Source organism: Triticum aestivum, chromosome 2B (assembly GCF_018294505.1).
Source record: "Triticum aestivum cultivar Chinese Spring chromosome 2B, IWGSC CS RefSeq v2.1, whole genome shotgun sequence".
Lineage (NCBI taxonomy): Eukaryota > Viridiplantae > Streptophyta > Magnoliopsida > Poales > Poaceae > Triticum > Triticum aestivum.
The window spans coordinates 11,585,831-11,602,687 of NC_057798.1; the positions used below are offsets into that span (position 1 = coordinate 11,585,831).

At 42.7% G+C, this 16,857-nt stretch overlaps 2 non-coding genes across 2 annotated transcripts; one reads left to right on the forward strand and one right to left on the reverse strand.

The window, feature by feature from the left end:
* Positions 1-6,179: 6,179 nt before the first annotated feature.
* TRNAN-GUU (transfer RNA asparagine (anticodon GUU)) lies at positions 6,180-6,251 on the forward strand. The gene has a single exon. It is a non-coding gene; the product is annotated as a tRNA-Asn (tRNA).
* Positions 6,252-6,883: 632 nt separating this feature from the next.
* Positions 6,884-6,957, reverse strand: TRNAD-GUC (transfer RNA aspartic acid (anticodon GUC)). Its single transcript has one exon. It is a non-coding gene; the product is annotated as a tRNA-Asp (tRNA).
* Between the last annotated feature and the right edge of the window lie 9,900 nt (positions 6,958-16,857).

A 16,857-nucleotide genomic window follows, 5' to 3' on the forward strand; every position in this document is an offset into this window, starting at 1 on the left:
AAAATAGCAAAAAACAAGATAGCCCATGACTCTCCATTATGGAGAATGGAGATTAGTCTGTCTCCAATTCTTGCCTTTCCCTGAATGTTACTTCCAAGAACCTCCTTGCGAATGTCCATACACTTCTTCCATTATTTGATGAACATGTGTTCACCGGTTTTAGAAATCCGATATGCACAGGTGAGCTCCCTAGATTTACCTGGCAGTATGTTCAGAACTGTAAGGCGACCATTCAGATACATTAGATGAGGCACACAATCCATCGGGACTTTCTGTTGAAAACATAGCAATAACTTCGTAGTTAGCAATGATGTACTAGTTTTAGAAGTATGCAAAAGATGCACGGATGTCGTAATAGTAAAAAATCTTACCAGGGTATCTCCAGAGAAGCTACCGTGGTTCAATATGTGCACTAGTGTCACGTATTCACCATAATTTGGAGGAGTTCGATAATAGTTATTGTAATCCTCAAGAAGAGTACAAAATGCGATCAAATGATTTTTCTCCTTATAAGTTAATTCGGAGCCATCGGTGTAATGGGTTTTGTCTACCATCTTCCGCACAGTCTTTGAAGAATCAAAATAAGCTGTCGATGGAAATAAGTTGTCAACTATTTTGAAATAAACAATATAAATTAGTTAATAACTATGTTTGAGAAACTCACATAGCGGTACAATCGGAAGCGTATCAACAAGGACCCAAATGTACATATTGTCTTGCTCGATGTCAGGATCACCAAGATCCATGGTGACAATCATACCCTCATAAAAACCATACATTTTGCAAAGTGCTTCCCAATTTTGGCAACCAAAATGGGTTATGCTCTGAGCATTGCACAAATTTACTTCAAAATCCATATCATGATGGGTCCTTAGGTGTATTTTTTTTGTTTCAAAATTTTCATGGTCTTCCAAACCCACCCTCTCCAAGACATAGCGTCTTGCATGGCATGGGATAAGATAGTCAAATTGTAAAAGATGAAAATTAGACTTTGAAATAGTTGAAGTCATGCTTAATTACGAAAAAAAACACTTGTCGTTGTTGTGTACCGTTTCAACATTGAAGGTCTCCTCGAGCTTAATGCTGAAGCACCAATCTTCATCCAGCTCAACGAACCTGTCGCACATACCTCAATCGTCGTGGCACCAGCTGCACTCCCCTAGGAGACTGTCGTCGTCCGAGTACGACATTTCCTACGTTCATAATTCAAATATTAAACTTGTACATATTCTAGCACAAGTCATGCCAGAATTCACGGAAAAATTCGGCATGACCTTTGCTGAAAAAGGACATATCAAGCGCCTGAAATTTGCCGGAACAGAAATTAATCAACACTCTGGCAAAACATAGGCCACTCGGAGGTGTAACCAAAACATGAAATAATTGCTTAAACTAAAAAATAACAACAAATATGACATGTTCAACTAGTTCTATTAATTCAACTATTTCTTACTAAATATAAACTTACTATAAATAGAAAAAAAACTAGTTCTTTCTAAAAATAAAGTAGTTCAACTAGTTATTAATTTACTTACTAAACTAGTTCAACTAAAACTAAACTAGTTCAACTAAAACTAAACTAGTTGAATTAATTCAACTCGTTCTTACTAAATATAAACATACTATAAATAGAAAGAAACTAGTACATCTACTACTACTAATTAACATATACTACTACATCTACTACTAATTAACATCTACTACTTCTAAGTATACAACTAGTTTACCATCACTACTACTAATTAATATCCACTACTACTAAAAATCATTATCTATGAACCCTAAATTAACATTTACTACTACTACAATCATCTACTAACTAAGCAAAGAGAGAGGGGGTGGGGGAGGGGTGGGGGGCTCACAGAGGAAGAGATGGTGGCGGGGAGGTGCTCGGCGACGGAGGTAGGGGCGGCGAGGGCGGGCTCAGGCAGCGGCGGTGAGGTCGAGGGTGGCGGCGGCGGTGAGGTCGAGGGCGGCGACAGTGTGGTCGAGAGCGGCGGCGGGCGGCGGCGGTGAGGTTGAGGGCGGGCTCGGGCGGCGGCGGTGAGGGAAGGCTTGGGCTCGGGCGGCGGCGATAGGAGTAGGGGAACAAGCCCGGGGGGGTGAAAGGAGAACTTAGCGAAAATTTAAGTCGGGGGGTGGTTAAGTCAAACTAGCAGTAGCGCTCATAAGGAAAACGCTCTATAGCTAACTTATCTATAGGGCATCTTAGTGAAAAACGCTACTGCTAATGGAAGCAGTTATTTCTTTTGTTTATCCCAATATCAGTAATGCTTTATCCTGAAAAAACGCTCTAAGTCTAAGCAATGTAGAAACATCAAAAATATACATTGGTCATCATTGATCTTTTTGTGTAGAATCTAAATAGTCAACATGAATCCTCGCTATACATGTATAGGTACAGGCGAGGATTCATATTGCAGCCACAAATCATACACATATAGTTCAATGAAGACCAAGTGCTCGAGATAGGTTGTGAAGTAACATATTTAAGGTGGTAAACACCTTGTTCGCTTAGCAGTATGGGACTAAACTTCATTAGCTGAGGTGATACTTAGCAGTAGCGAGTTTTGAGGAAAAACGCTGCTACTAAGTACTTTAGCAGTAGCGCGTCACTTGGAAGGGCGCTACTACTATATCTAGCCTGGAGGCAACACCGTGGCAATTATAGTAGTGGCGCTCGTTTCACCTAGAGCGCTACTACTACTTAGATATTAGTAGCGCTCTTTTCTGAAGCTCGCTACTGCTAATTAGCAGTAGCGTCTGTTTTTAAACCACGCTGATGCTAAGATTCTGTGTATAAGGTTTTCCCTAATAGTGCACTTTGTGTTGCATGATGATTATGATGAAGACATGATATGATGCTATGAGTACATTTGTATGAGTATGATATGCTAAAGATTATTGTATAAATCCTGTTCAAATACAAAACAAATATGCAGAAAAACAAATGCTAATAAAACTAACAGTAGCAGGGGAGTAGAGTTAACAGCAGTGCGCTCTTACCAGTAGCGGGCCCTAGATAAAAGCGCTGCAGATATTAGCAGTAGCGCGTTGCGCTAACGCTCGCTGCTGCTAGCTATGTATACCAGTAGCGTGGGTCAACACGCACTACTGATACATGTTAGCTGTAGCGCCGTATCAGTAGCGCGGGGCCCCGCGCTACTGATACACCTAATATGCGCGCTACTGCTAGGCTTTTCCCTAGTAGTGGGAGAATATCATCGGTAATTGATACGGGTTTTTCGTAATTAGATATAAGGATAGTAAGAGATATTATATTGTATATATGCATGAATGTGTACTATATGTAGTAGCGTCAAGTATATATATATATATATATATATATATATATATATATATATATATAGGGATTGACTATTTGTCACCCTGGGTGAGGAATAGTTATTCTTCACCCCTCTCTATTTTACCATCAATGCACTGTAATTTTACTTCCGTAATTTTTTTCTTATTTCTGATGTAAAAAGAGACCGTAAGAAAACATATAGTCACCGTAAAAAATATTTTATGTTATGTAAACTTACAAACGTAAAAACATAGTGTAAAATATACATGAACTACAATTTTTTTTGTCTTATGACCTACATTTTTATTTTCTTATGCCAAATTTGACGTAGTGAATCAATAAGAATGTAACTTTTTGAATTTCAAACGTAATTTATTTAGGAAGCGATCGTAAGATTACCTCGGGTGAAGAATAACTTATTATGCACCCTGGGTGATGAATAGTAACACTATATATATATATATATATATATATATATAAATATATATATATATATATATATATATATATATATATATATAGTACAAATGTTTCCTACAAGCAGTGGTAGTTACCAACACTTGCGTTTTGTATGTTGTATGTAGTATCTAAAGAAACCGAGAGTATGCACGTGTAGCATGTAGTATATAACAATAATTAGGTAGTATATATACTAATTTTTAGGTAGTATATACCATGTTTTGAGTATGCTCTTTTTTACGTACAAATATGTACGTATTTCACAAATATAACAAAAACTATGGGCTCATATGCAATTTTTTCATGTAACTTGCTTTGAAATATCTTAGATATAGTATATGAACATATTTAAAATAATAAAATAGTATATATAGTATCACATGGTAGTATATGAGATATGTGGGGTAACTAACACCGGGTGATAGGATGGATTTTCCCTAAACTAAGGGCACTAAGGCGGAGCACGGAAAAGCAAATTGGGCACCCATGTTTTACCAGTCCCAGATCTTAGGGCCGTTTTGCCAACCGCCGACATGAACGAAATCGAATTTCATTGCGGGAAATTAGGATTTCATGAGGGAGGAAAAGGGGGTGGAGAGTCGTACAATGCATTGGTGGGATGAAGGTGCTAGCTTGGCTGAGATAGGAAGTTTGGATGTGTATGTAGATTTGGTTCTAGTGCCCCCACCCTTTTCAAGATCTGTCAGGATTAGCAAGATGTTCTGGTGTAAACTATAGAGAAATGGAATGAATGAAATGTATCTAAGGAGAAAGGAAGCCATGCTCCATCCTGTTTCTAAAAAGAACATCACCTCCCTTTTTGGTTAGATACCGCTCCGTTAGGTACTAATGCTTCTACCTATCACCCGGAGGGTGAGTTTGAGAGCTGTGTTTTTTTCCAACGTTAATAGCATTCCGCGAGAAAAGTCATCTACTGATGTTGTCAGCGGAGTCCCTCGTCCATCCATGTATGAATAGCGGTATCCCCCATTTTGGACAGTGATGAGGTAGTCGACGCAATTTGCATGTGTATTTGCGTTCGGCTTTGCTACTTTCCTTCTAGAAAAGAATGTCCGCGGAAGGGAATAGTCTACGTGGCCCGGGGTAGTCTTTCAATTCCTTTATCGGGTGGGAGAGTTTAGAACCAGTTAAGCCAATAGCTGCTGCTTTAGTCACACTAGCTACATCAGTTGATCATGGATTTAGCATACCACCTCAGAATAGTCTACGTGGCCCCTTGTTTTTACTACAATTTGATATAGTGAATCCAGTAATGCAGACAGCCCTTTTTAAAGCGCTTTTAAAGCCCCTGACTCTCAAAAAGAGCTGGAGGTTTTGCCTCAACTCATTCCATGAATGTTGTTTCATTCCCCACGCGGCTGAATCCAACTCAGTCTTTATCCTGCCTTGGAGTTCTCTCTCATAACTGAAGCCAGGAGGTATTCGATTTATCGGATTTCGAGCTAGCTGCCCTTTTCTTGCTCCTTGCCATTAGCGCAGCCCTTTTCTTTTTCTTAGCTAGCGTAGTTTTTCACCTTCAAAAGAAGGCGCCAGCGCTTTTGTAGTGACCCCGGAGGGGTCCCGGGTTGCTTTGGCGCGCCCCACCCCGTCAGTCCTGTGTTGTACTTGACTTGACTCTCCCCCGCTTGCTGCTTGCTGATCGCAGTGTTCAAAAATGACACGAAGCTGGATATGAGTAGATGTTGTTGGTCGAAAACGTCTTTCATTCACAATGAAACAGAATGGTCTCGCTCGATGCGTCATTTTAGAATGTGTATTTTCATATTAAGAGTTCTTAAAAGTTCTCAACTCAAAGCCCAACCGTCAAAAGGATGCTACAATGTTCGAAATTATCAACTTAACATGCCCCCTTACTTCCTTCGTGACCTCCCACTACTTCATCTACCGAAATGATTAGGCAGATCTCGTTTTTTCTAGCATTAAACCTGCTCATGATCCTTTATAGAGCATGGAGCAGACAGAGAGATGAAAGGACCACCTTCTCCTGCTTGCTTGATCGGAATCTATTCACATTTAGAATAGCGGAAGTGCTACTTAACTTCACTTAGTAGTTGAAACTCGGAGAGACAGAGAGAGTCCTCTCTCATACTTGCCAATTCCAAGGCTGATCAGCAAGGGAATTGGCAGGAACCAACCTTAGTTGCCCCTCGGTAGAGTGAGTCTACTTAGCGAACTGGCAGGACGCGGAGATCGATTGATCAATATGCATATCGAGAGTTGATGGTTGACCGCCGCCCCCCTTGTCCTGCCCCGGCCGGGGAGGCAAAGGGGATTGCTATCGTCACCCTTTCTCCCGGTGTATGTGAAAGAGAAAAAGTGACGCACTTTTTGGATTTTCGGTCTGCGGTTGGTTGGGCCAAAGAACGAGAGTCAGCTTCCTTAAGTCCGTTCTTCCTCAGTAGCTCAGTGGTAGAGCGGTCGGCTGTTAACTGACTGGTCGTAGGTTCGAATCCTACTTGGGGAGATTTGATTCATTCAGAATTCGAATTGATAGTTATAGCTTTTCTGACTAGCGACCCCTGTCCTTCTCCTTTTTTTTTCTAAAGACGCAGCAGAATCGTCAAACGGGACATCAAAAGTGGGAAGTTGATTGTAGGATTTCTATTCCTCACTCTCGTATAGGTGAACTTGGTTCGTTCAATGAAAAGGGATAAGAAGGATCCACTGGGAATGAATGGGAAGACTGGGGTAGTATCTTCATTAGCCGGAAGGAATTAGTCTCCACTAGCGTAATTCGAAGAACGAACAAGAAAAGGCGTCTTTAGGTAGGAGGATGGATGGATGTGGTCCAATGGCTAAAGCTCTGCCAGCTTCTTGTAGACTGGCAGTCTCCGAGAGGAACCTTAACCCCCCGGGTTAGGCCGGGTGGGATGGTATACTTTTTTTTCGCCACAAGTGGGAACTCAGTCCTTGGTAAGACACAAGGGGGGAAGGAAGATCTTCACTCATTCATTAAGTAAGTGCCTGCGGTGAGACCCACAACAAACGAAGGGGGTGGAGGGAGACCGAAGAAGGAACAATTGTCTTGAATGCTACGCTGGGATCAGCAGCTTCCAGTGTTTTCAAAATGAGTCGGGCAGGAAGAGGAAGATCGGGCGGGGAAAACGGGGTTCGAACCCGCGACTTCTGGCGTGACAGACCAGCACTCTAACCAACTGAGCTATTTCCCCCTTTCGTAACTACTGTCGATTCAACAGTCACCTACCGGTTACCTTTGTAACTATACCAAAGTAGCTGTACAACAGAATGCCCTTCGCCTTTAGTACTTTTCTTTTTCTTTTGACGACAGTAGAAAGAAATGGCTCTGCTCGCTTAGAGAAGGGGCTCCGCGCTCTATCAGCTATCAGTTAGTTGGCGCTACGCGCGACTTCAGTTGACAAAAGCGAACAAGATAGCGCTAGCGCCCGCGGAGAACTTTCGTTTGTTCGCCTTCTAAAAGGCCTACTGACCTGCCGGTGAAAAGCCGGTTACAAAACAAATAATAAGACGTAGTGAAAAAGTACCAAAACAACTGAAGCCTACATCCCACTACGTCTGGGTTCCCCCTTCCTATGAACCTTGAGTCAATAGGTAGGGTCAACTATACCAAAGTGGAAGGGCCACTATCTAAGCTATTAGTGGGCTGGTTTGAACTATTGATTTACTGAATCGAGTGAAGCTGTGTTGCGTAACATATAGGTCGCCAAGGCCTAGAAGTACAAGTGGTCGCCCTAACGGTCACTCTCAAACTCACTACTTGAGTGACGAAAGTCACTTAGCTTCTTTAATAGGGCTTGCCAAAGAACCCCTCCGGGGCCCCGGGAAGAGGAAGAAGGAGATAGAGCAAAGGTCTCCTCTTTCTGTCCGCTCTTCCCGGCATGTAGAGATCCGATTGGGCTTATAGTTAATTGGTTGAAACGCACCACTCATAACGGTGATATTGTAGGTTCGAGCCCTACTAAGCCCATCTGACCTGCTTAATCAATGACTCTGGTAGTCACCTGAACCACTCTCTCGGATAGCCCACAGCCTCTCTTCTGGATGCGAAAGAAGATTCGATCAATGTACAAGGTTTGCCTTCTTGTGAGAAGGATGGTTCTGAATTGTGTTCTCAGTGCAAAGGGAGTCTTTGAGAAGGTTCTGTTTTTCTGAAGAGAGAGAAGATCAATAGAGCAGTCCGGCAGCTGTTCGGGGGTCAGCTTTGGGATTTGCCTGATCGACCCCTACCAGTGTATTAATCTACAAAAATGAAGATTGACATTCGTCAATTTACTGGATCTATCCTCTTCTACTAACTTTACAAAATAAAAGGGAAAATGTGAAGACCAAAGATGTCAACTACTAAGCATAGTCAATTGCAAATCTGCCGGTTGGTTTGCTTCCCTCCAAGTATGGGAGATTTTCCAATCTTCAAAAGATGCTCGTACTTTCTTGATCTTATGAAGAAGGGGCTTTCCTTAGCTGCGGGGAGAAGGGTCATCTTGTGGAGATCTGCAGAAAAGAGGCGACCCGCTTCGTTTGTGGCGCCTTCGGCCACAGATCCTTCTACTGTCCTAGGTGAGGGAGGCAAGGTAACCAAGTAATCCTCTTTCTTGTGCTTCAGCCCTATGAGGATATGGTGAGAAACGTGGAACATTTGAGAAAATGTGCTGTGTCGTTGAGGGGAAGAGCTTTTCTTTCGAAGGCATCTTTCTGAAGGAAGAGTGTCCCCTCCATTTGGATATAGTTTCGATTGTTAGCTAGAATATATGGGTGTATTGTCATTCAAGTTCTATAGATGGTGTCTGTCTCACTATCTGTTTGAGTGCTGTGTCGTTGAGGAGTCGTTCTGTGAGTTGTATTCAAGCTCGCCCTTAGACCGAGTCAAGTTAGCGATAAGAGTCAGCTACTTTGGCCTTGTCATTCGCTTTGTTGCCATATAGATAGGTTGGAGTGCGGGTGGCCACTAACCCAACGAACGAACTTACGTGTAGGTGTGATCCTATCTGCTCTTCCACTATAGGACTAGAAATCCAGTACAACCATGTCCCTTTCTTAGGGGAAAAGCCCTCTTTGAAGGAGAATCCACTTCTGAGCACCAAAGGCGGGCATCCGACGTCACCAAAAAGAAGGAGAAAGGCATTCAGGCACCGCAAATCCAAGAAACTCCGAATACAGGCCGGCACGAAAAGCGAAATGACCAAAGGGATTGGGGCTGTTTTGGCAGCAAAAAAAGTGTCACTATGCTAAACACATCGAATATCAGTCTCTTTATGTGGGAGCGAACCATCTTCGCTTACGGGTCTACCGATCCTATACCTCCGATATAGATTTAAGTAACTTGGCAGAAAAAAATGCGGAAAAACGGTTTTGGATAGAAGAGGTAGATGAGAAAGACTTTCCACTTAGAGTCAGAAGTCCATGCTAGATGACCGATCTTTATGACCTTGAGGAAAATTACCTATCTAGAATTAATACAAAAAAATCGGTTATTTCAATCGATCCACAAAAGGAATTGATCACCATGATAATATGACGCAAGGCAAAATCTGTAATCAACATCGGTTATGTGAAATAGGTCATTTGAGAAAAAAAAAGAGAATAGGACAATCTATATGTTTAACACAAGCGGTTAAGTCGATAGCTTTCTTAAGGAACAGCTAAAGAAAACGCTCTCACGAATTCTATTTTCTGATTATGTATGCCGCGACATTACGATTTGGAGCTTTGATCCGGCCATGTAGAGCACTCATAGAGGTCCGGCTTCACGTCAGTAATCTACCACACCCATGCTGGAATTCAGTAGAGTCCCACGAGTCAATCGACAAAAGCGACAAACGAGGTTGTTCGACAAGGCTACGGTCTAACTTTTTCTTCCTAGTGGAGTTCAATACCGAGCTGGAATTGCCATAGCTTATGGTTAGAGCAATAGGAAAGGGCCCAGAAGAGAGAACAGTCAGGATAACAAGAGCGGAGCCCACTTGGCAGGCGGAAGGAGTAGCGGGCAAGTGCTTGCTTGGTAGGCCAACAGCCCTGTGAACCGGGCGGGGCACTCGACGAAAGGGGGGCACGCTGAGCAAGTACGCAAAATTGGCCCTGCGGAGCTTTCAAAAAGAAAAGCAAGGACCACTACGGGAGGTCGAACCACGGACCGGAGGTAGTAGAACGTGATCCGCACCGGTCAATATTGGATCAAACAATAGGGGACCGTAGCACTGACCTTTTTTTTTCAAGACAATACGTATTGTTCCCTACCGAGACAAGGGACACACTCAACGGATCCTCCACGCGCTGGGCATACCATAGTTCTTCCGTGCGTCTTTATCGTGGCGGAAACAGGACAAGAGGGAAAGACCCGGCCGACTCGCCCAGGGCTCGAGGGCGAGCCATACGAGAGTGAGTCGAATTCTGTTTACGTTCTCGGTTTGGGTTCGGGCCCCTCTCGATCTTCTGCGTATAAGGGAAGGGGGAAGGAGTCTAAATCTATGGACATTAATGAACCACCATTGATGGACGTTGCACATGACACGAGAAATTCTACTCGATGGTCCGGTGCTAATAGAAGTCGCTTACTCTCCGTCTAGCGAAGGTGCCAGATCCTTAAAGTAAAGTATCTATCAGCCTAGTGTACCAACCACGTGGTACGACGGGCACTCAAAGACCTGGCGAATGAGGGCCCACCCCACCCAAGAGCGCTTATGTCATATGGGAACTCTCGGCTGGAAACAATCCTTATGGTTTTTATATCCGGTTAGAATAATAAGAAAGAATCAAAGTCCAGGTTGGTTGGTGAGCCTAGTGATAGGAGACTATCTAGCTTGGTTCGGAGAGCACTTGTTGGGTTTCAGATTCGTTTTTTGCTAAATGTTACGGCCTAAATGCTGAACTATTGACCCTACTTGTTCGGATGGGTGTTCACCCCAAAGTGTTCCCGGACTGCATGCATACATCCGTAAGTAACTTAGTGCAACATGGCAAATTTCATTGAGAGGAATCAGCAAAGAAAAGAAATCTTCTCCGGGTGACAGGGCCGCCCCGGCAGCGTGGCTTCTCTGCCGAGCAGGAAGCCACAAAAAGCATTGTGCTCTTGTAACTGATCTTTTAGTAGGCTAAGTTGCCGAATTCTGAAATCACTACAGGCACAGTGCAGGAAATTGTGGTCCTCAAAACAATGTGTCCCCATGATCATTTTACATCACGATATCTTTTTCTTCTGGTTATGCGTTTTCCTCTGCACTTTTCTTTGTATTTCATTTATGGAATCGTCCGGGCAGAAACGGGCAAGAATCTCTTCTGTCGTAGAGGCCTCGTCGAGTGCTTCCGCTACGCCAGGAGATGATGATCCAAGAAAAAACAAAGTGGGACGGAGAGACGCCGATGGAAAAGAGGAGTTGAGGTCAGAGCCATCCACAAGCCACACCCCGCCGAACCCTTTTCCTGAAGCACCATCTATTGATTTCTTAAGGAAACGCATTAAAACGGTTCTTAAGTCCTGTCGAAATAGGTACCCGGCGGATCGCCTATTACGCTCTACTTACTCGGATCTTCACCTTGAAACGGCGAGCGCGGAGAAACGGATCAAAATCGCCCAGGTCCTCGAAGATATGTCCAAGCGAAGCCAAGATTTTCGGAGTAACAAAAGGGAGCAGCCCCATACCGACTTGATTATTCAAATCTGCGATTGGGAGCAGGATCACCTACGAAAAAGAAATTCACTGGTGTAGGTTTCTCTGCAGAAACCGAGGCCCCTACTTTCCTTCTAAGGGTAAGTCGGGGGAAAGAAGAGCGGGAACGAGGGCTTCTTTCACTGTTTCCCTAAGTTCAAAAGTGAATGTGGAAACGCTGTCTATGGTCTGGTTATAGCATCCCCTTTCTCAATTCCTTTCTGGTCAATAAGGATGGTTATAGCCAGCTTAGAAGGGAATTCTAAATGTAAGAAGTTGCTGGATGGTTTGCTCCAATGAAGAGGTACACCTAGGTAGGAGGGAGGGAGCTTTCCCACTTTGCAGACGAGTAGTTCTGCCGCTCCGCGTTGGATAGGAAAGGGGTGGAGAAGGTTCATTTATCAGGAATCTACTTGTTGCATAATGCACATGCCACAAACGATAAAGTGGAAGCACACTCAGATGAAGAGGATGGTGAATTGATCAATAATCCCATGTCTTTTTTTGCTGAGAAATCTTGGATCAAGACATACAAGGCAGCATTGGTCAAACATAGGACTACCTAGGCTAGGTCATTCATTGCTTGGTCCGCTATATTCGTTTTGTCTTCTAGTTCTCCACAGGGACTTCCTACTACTCCGCCGAATCTCTCATCTGAGAAAGTAGGTCACCTGGGTCGGGTAAAGCAGCGTAGATAAGGCTGGAGTTTATGAACAAGTTGATGTCTACTAGGGCATTGACCGTACAAGCAGGTAAGTATAGGGCTCGGCTAGGAATTCGTTTATGCTTATATTTATAAGCTTTCTTCTCACTAGGTAGGGCGGGCAGTTGGTCTTATTGCCCTGCATCATATGAGAAGGAGTTCTTCCACGAAATAGAGGTCGTCTATGGTCTTTGTGGCATTGATGGATAGTACTGGTCTGTTGTCAACAAATAGACTGGCTAGGTCACAGTCTGCTAAGTCTACTAGTGGGATATGAATATGCATTAGTAGTAGTTATTGCTGCCGGATTGGTATTAACAGTTGGTCAAGTCTAACGTAACGTTTTTTAAGTAGAAGGATAGGGCATTAATTACCTGGGGTCGATAGGTACACCTTTATAATAAATTATTAGCACAAAGCTCTCATCTCACTTTTCATAGGTAGGCGAAAACTCTATAGTGATAGTTTAGTGTATATTGGCTTGGATTCTTTCTATTGTTATGGGAAAGGCATATCCCCACCCAGTTCTTCTTCGTCTTAATTAATAACTCCTTCCTGAACTTCAAAGTACGATAGAAACTTACTTATATCTCGTAGGAAAACTAGAGAATGAGCCATCTCCATCTCGTAGAGAAACTAGAGAGGTGCTGGGCGCAGCTGAAAGGAAATCCAAGAAGAGTCCATGAAAGGCTAGCACGATTAGGATCCTTTGTAGGGTTTATCTCGGAAGAGAAGGCTATGAAGCGAACATCTCTTCTTTGGGAGAGAGGGGAAGATCTATGCAGGACACTTAACCCGTGCCGGAGGACTGCACACAGCTGGTACAACCTCGTGTGGTACATTTTACATGTTCTTACAAGTCCGATGGTACAGTTGACCTAGTATCGAATTATTATAGATTCCGTTGGCAGCCATTGCCCCCCTGCATGTCGTCTGACACGACCGAAACGAAACTTTACACCCCCTAGCAGCCCCCTGTCGGCATCGAAAACGGAGGGAAGTGCGCGTGCTGATGTTTAATCATGCGATGCCAATGATGTAAGCGCGGGCCCGCAGGTGCAGACAGGTTCGTCGGGGGCAAGCTTCAGAGGTGGGGGGTACGATTGTGGAAGATCGCGTGGAGGCAGGGGTTGGAGATGTGATGCAAGGGTGCGGGGAATTGGGTGGAAGGACAGTCGTTAATGTGGAGTCAGGACGGGCGTGAGGCAAGAAGTGGAGGGAAGTGGGATCTAGATTAGAAGAGATAAATACGATATTCCTGATACCCGCGGACGATCCCTAGCCTAGCTTGGCAATCCCTTGAAAATGCAATGCATTTTCCCTTTAGATGAAATTGCTTTTTCGGTGGCAACTAAAAAAAACTCTCAAATCAACTCACGCATATTCCATTGCTTCTGTTAACTACGCATATCTCCTGTTTCTATACTTGCTAGCTAGCAACCTCTTATCACACAGAAAGCGTGACATGAATGCATACCCCCGTGTATACAACTCCTTACTATCTCTAATATACCGTGGCTTGTTCGGCGCATAGACCTATTATTATTATCGGTCAGGCTTTCCTTTTGGCAGGTGATTACTATATATAATATAGCGGGCTTTCCCTTATCCCTTCACTTAGGTATCTGACTGTGTAGCGTAGTTCGCCGATTCCCAGGGCCGGCACGGCACAACCGGATCCCCATCCTTAGCCAAAGTTCGTACTTTACCCCGTTCCTGATCCCCAATGCCAGGGTTGAATAGTAGCCAGCCATGAGATCTATACTTTATCCATTGGTCAAGTATCACGAACAGCGCATCCTAGGACAGATAAATATGTATCATCCCTTTTGGAGATGACTACACTACCGGGGAAAGAATCCATAAAATACTAGTGTGTTCAATTGGAAGATCATAAGTAGGACGGATAATATCCAAAGACACCAGTCCATCCAATTCCCTAAACTTCAATCAAATCAAGAAGAAACTAAAGAAACCGCGGAAGAAAAGCAATGGTTGTTCGGGGATAGGTCCCGCAATGAAAGTATTAATTAATCTAAAGTAGATTGGCAAGAAAGAGCAGTTGGTCATCTCGGAAAGATAGATAAAGCTAAATCTAGGAAAGCAAGCTAGGAAACCCTAGATAGGAGCAATCCGTTCCACCACTCCTGAGAATTTAGGGCATAATCACCCGCGGAGCAACTGGGGTACTCAACACTGTAGTAATACAATCGGTTGTCTTTCTCTAGCCAATAACACGGCAAGAGGTGGACGGCAATGAAGTTGAGGGTAATGACAACAAACTAAATCCCAACACTTAGAATCTGACCAGTAACTATACCTTATGAAAAGTAAGCACTAGCTATAGACAGAACTATATAGTCCCGAGTAAGTGGCGCGGAGCGGATTGCAATAAAGCAATAGAGAGTTAGCTACATATATTGAAGTTGAATCTATGCTCTTTGCAAGGCAAAAAGCTATCCAAGATAGTAAGTACTCGGCAGTATACTCCTGTAGCTCCTTGATTCCTTACGCAAGTTAGAGCCTTATGAAAGAGGGAAGACTGCTTATTAATAGGCAACTTTTCTTTAGACATAAAAAAAGACTGCTATTTGAGGGAATGCAGCATGGGCCCTATAACTTGCTTTTCTATTTCCAACCAAAGCTAGAAGAGCAGCGCGTCTATCCTGAGTTTTCGTGTCTAGCTTGCTTGCTCACTTCCTATAACGGCAATCAAAGAAAATCTTGTTCTGATCCTATAACTTAACTAAACTTAACTAAGTAGTAAAGAGAAGATTAGGATGAGTAAGCCCTGACTTCAAGTCTATGTATAGCAACTAGCTATATTACTACTTATTAGTCATACTTTATCTCGATGGACCTATTGCCGCCTATTTAGAATAATAATAAAGTCTTCTATAGTTACTAGCATATTACTCCCATCAGTGAGAATTGTATACGTAGGAGAGAACCTTGCGCAAAAAGGTCTTTGCTTTATGGTATATATTAGGAATTGGAATAAGTAACGCTAATTAAAAGAGAGAAGAGGGTCTACAGTCATTCTATCTCAACACTGAAGAATAAGACGTCTATCCTTACTCTTGCATTAAATAGAATAATATTAAAGGGAGGGGAGTATATCGAATATAAGGCTGCCCTCAGGCAAACCCATAATAAGGCTGATGAAAGCGAAGCAGAATTTAAAACAAATAAGGTACACTCTTGATCCTTACAGCACATCTTTACTATGACTAAAAAGTGCCGGAAGGAGAAAGTCAAAGAAGGACTCGAAACTTGCAGATAATGAATATAAAGATGAAAGATTGAATGCTTTATCAGAGATATATTTTGACTTGGGCTTGAACAAAGCCATTCTTCGCCTTTCTTCGCTAGTTCGCTTAAGTACATAGGTTATGGCAATACAACATTCTATCTTTTGCTTAGGCTTGAAACACTTATTTTCTTATTATCTTTTTTATTTTCTTTCGCCCTAGGCAATCTCTTTGCTTGCTGACATAAACTTTCAACATAGATCAAGTTGTTTTTTAGGAGTTTTACCTCTTCTTACTTCTTGACATCAGAAAGACAAGCGCTTACCTCCTTCCTAGCAACCTACATATCTATCTGCTCAAAGCACATTCGGAGTATAGTTGACTATTCCTCCTTTACATATCTCAGCCAAAGCCTACTTTATTCTCTGCGAGCTAGGTAGTTAAGGAATTAAGTAACTAATTTAGACTGATTGGTGGCAGGCTCCGACGAAAGCTTATGGATTCAGCACTTTGCTATAAGAAAGAAGCAAGGTTGTCCGACAAAACTAGAGTTTTAAGTAAGCAAGAGATTGATTGTGTGGTAGGAAAGAAAGGAAACTACCAAGCGAGGGATTGTTTGCATATTATATACTTATTAACTTCCTATCAGTAAAGTACTAGTTTTTTAGTTAGTAGTGTGCAATACTGTTTAAGAAATGCATGCAATATGAGACTTCAGAAAATGTATACTTGAGTCAAACTACACTAGAATAGTCAGTGAAAAACTACACTGAATTAGAAAGGTCTTTTCCTTGAAAGAATAGGTTTTTTGCATCAAGAGGTTGTGAGGAAATAAGTAACATAGTTAATGAGGAGGGGGTATGCATCTTATCATCTTCTATTCGAGAATAAAAAACGATCGAGAAAGGCTGCACATGAATCTTACTCTAGAAATGCCTGTGGAATGTCCATCATCGAGAAGAAGTCGATTCGCTGCAGCATAAAAGAGAAGGAAGAAGAGATCTTATTAGTTTAGTTAACCATTTGGCCAGCCCTTAGCATCTCAAGAATGCGCTCTTCTCAAGCGAATCCAAATAGGTGTTGGTTTGCGCAAAGGAAGCTGAAGCTGATAGACCAATGGAACTAATCAATCACTTGCTTTCCCGAACTGGACAGCAGGATTTTATCAGCACTAGACTGGAATCGCGTCGATGACTCTAATTTTTAGAGACAGAAGCAGATGGGAGAAGGTTGGATATGGATCATGATCAAGTCTATCTCGTAAGCCACTTAAAGATCTTTGAGCAGCTCGAGAGAGAAATCCGTCTTCATTGGTACAAAATAACCTTCGCCCCCCTTTTTTGTTATGGGATGGTGGTTCCTGTCTATCAACTAAGGTTATAAATTGATTCTATAAGAATCTAGTAGATCACGCACCTATTGTATTTAGTGTGATCTTGTGGGAGAGTAAGGAATCGCACCCTTAGCGTGAGGGGAATAGCCGGTTTCCTTTCC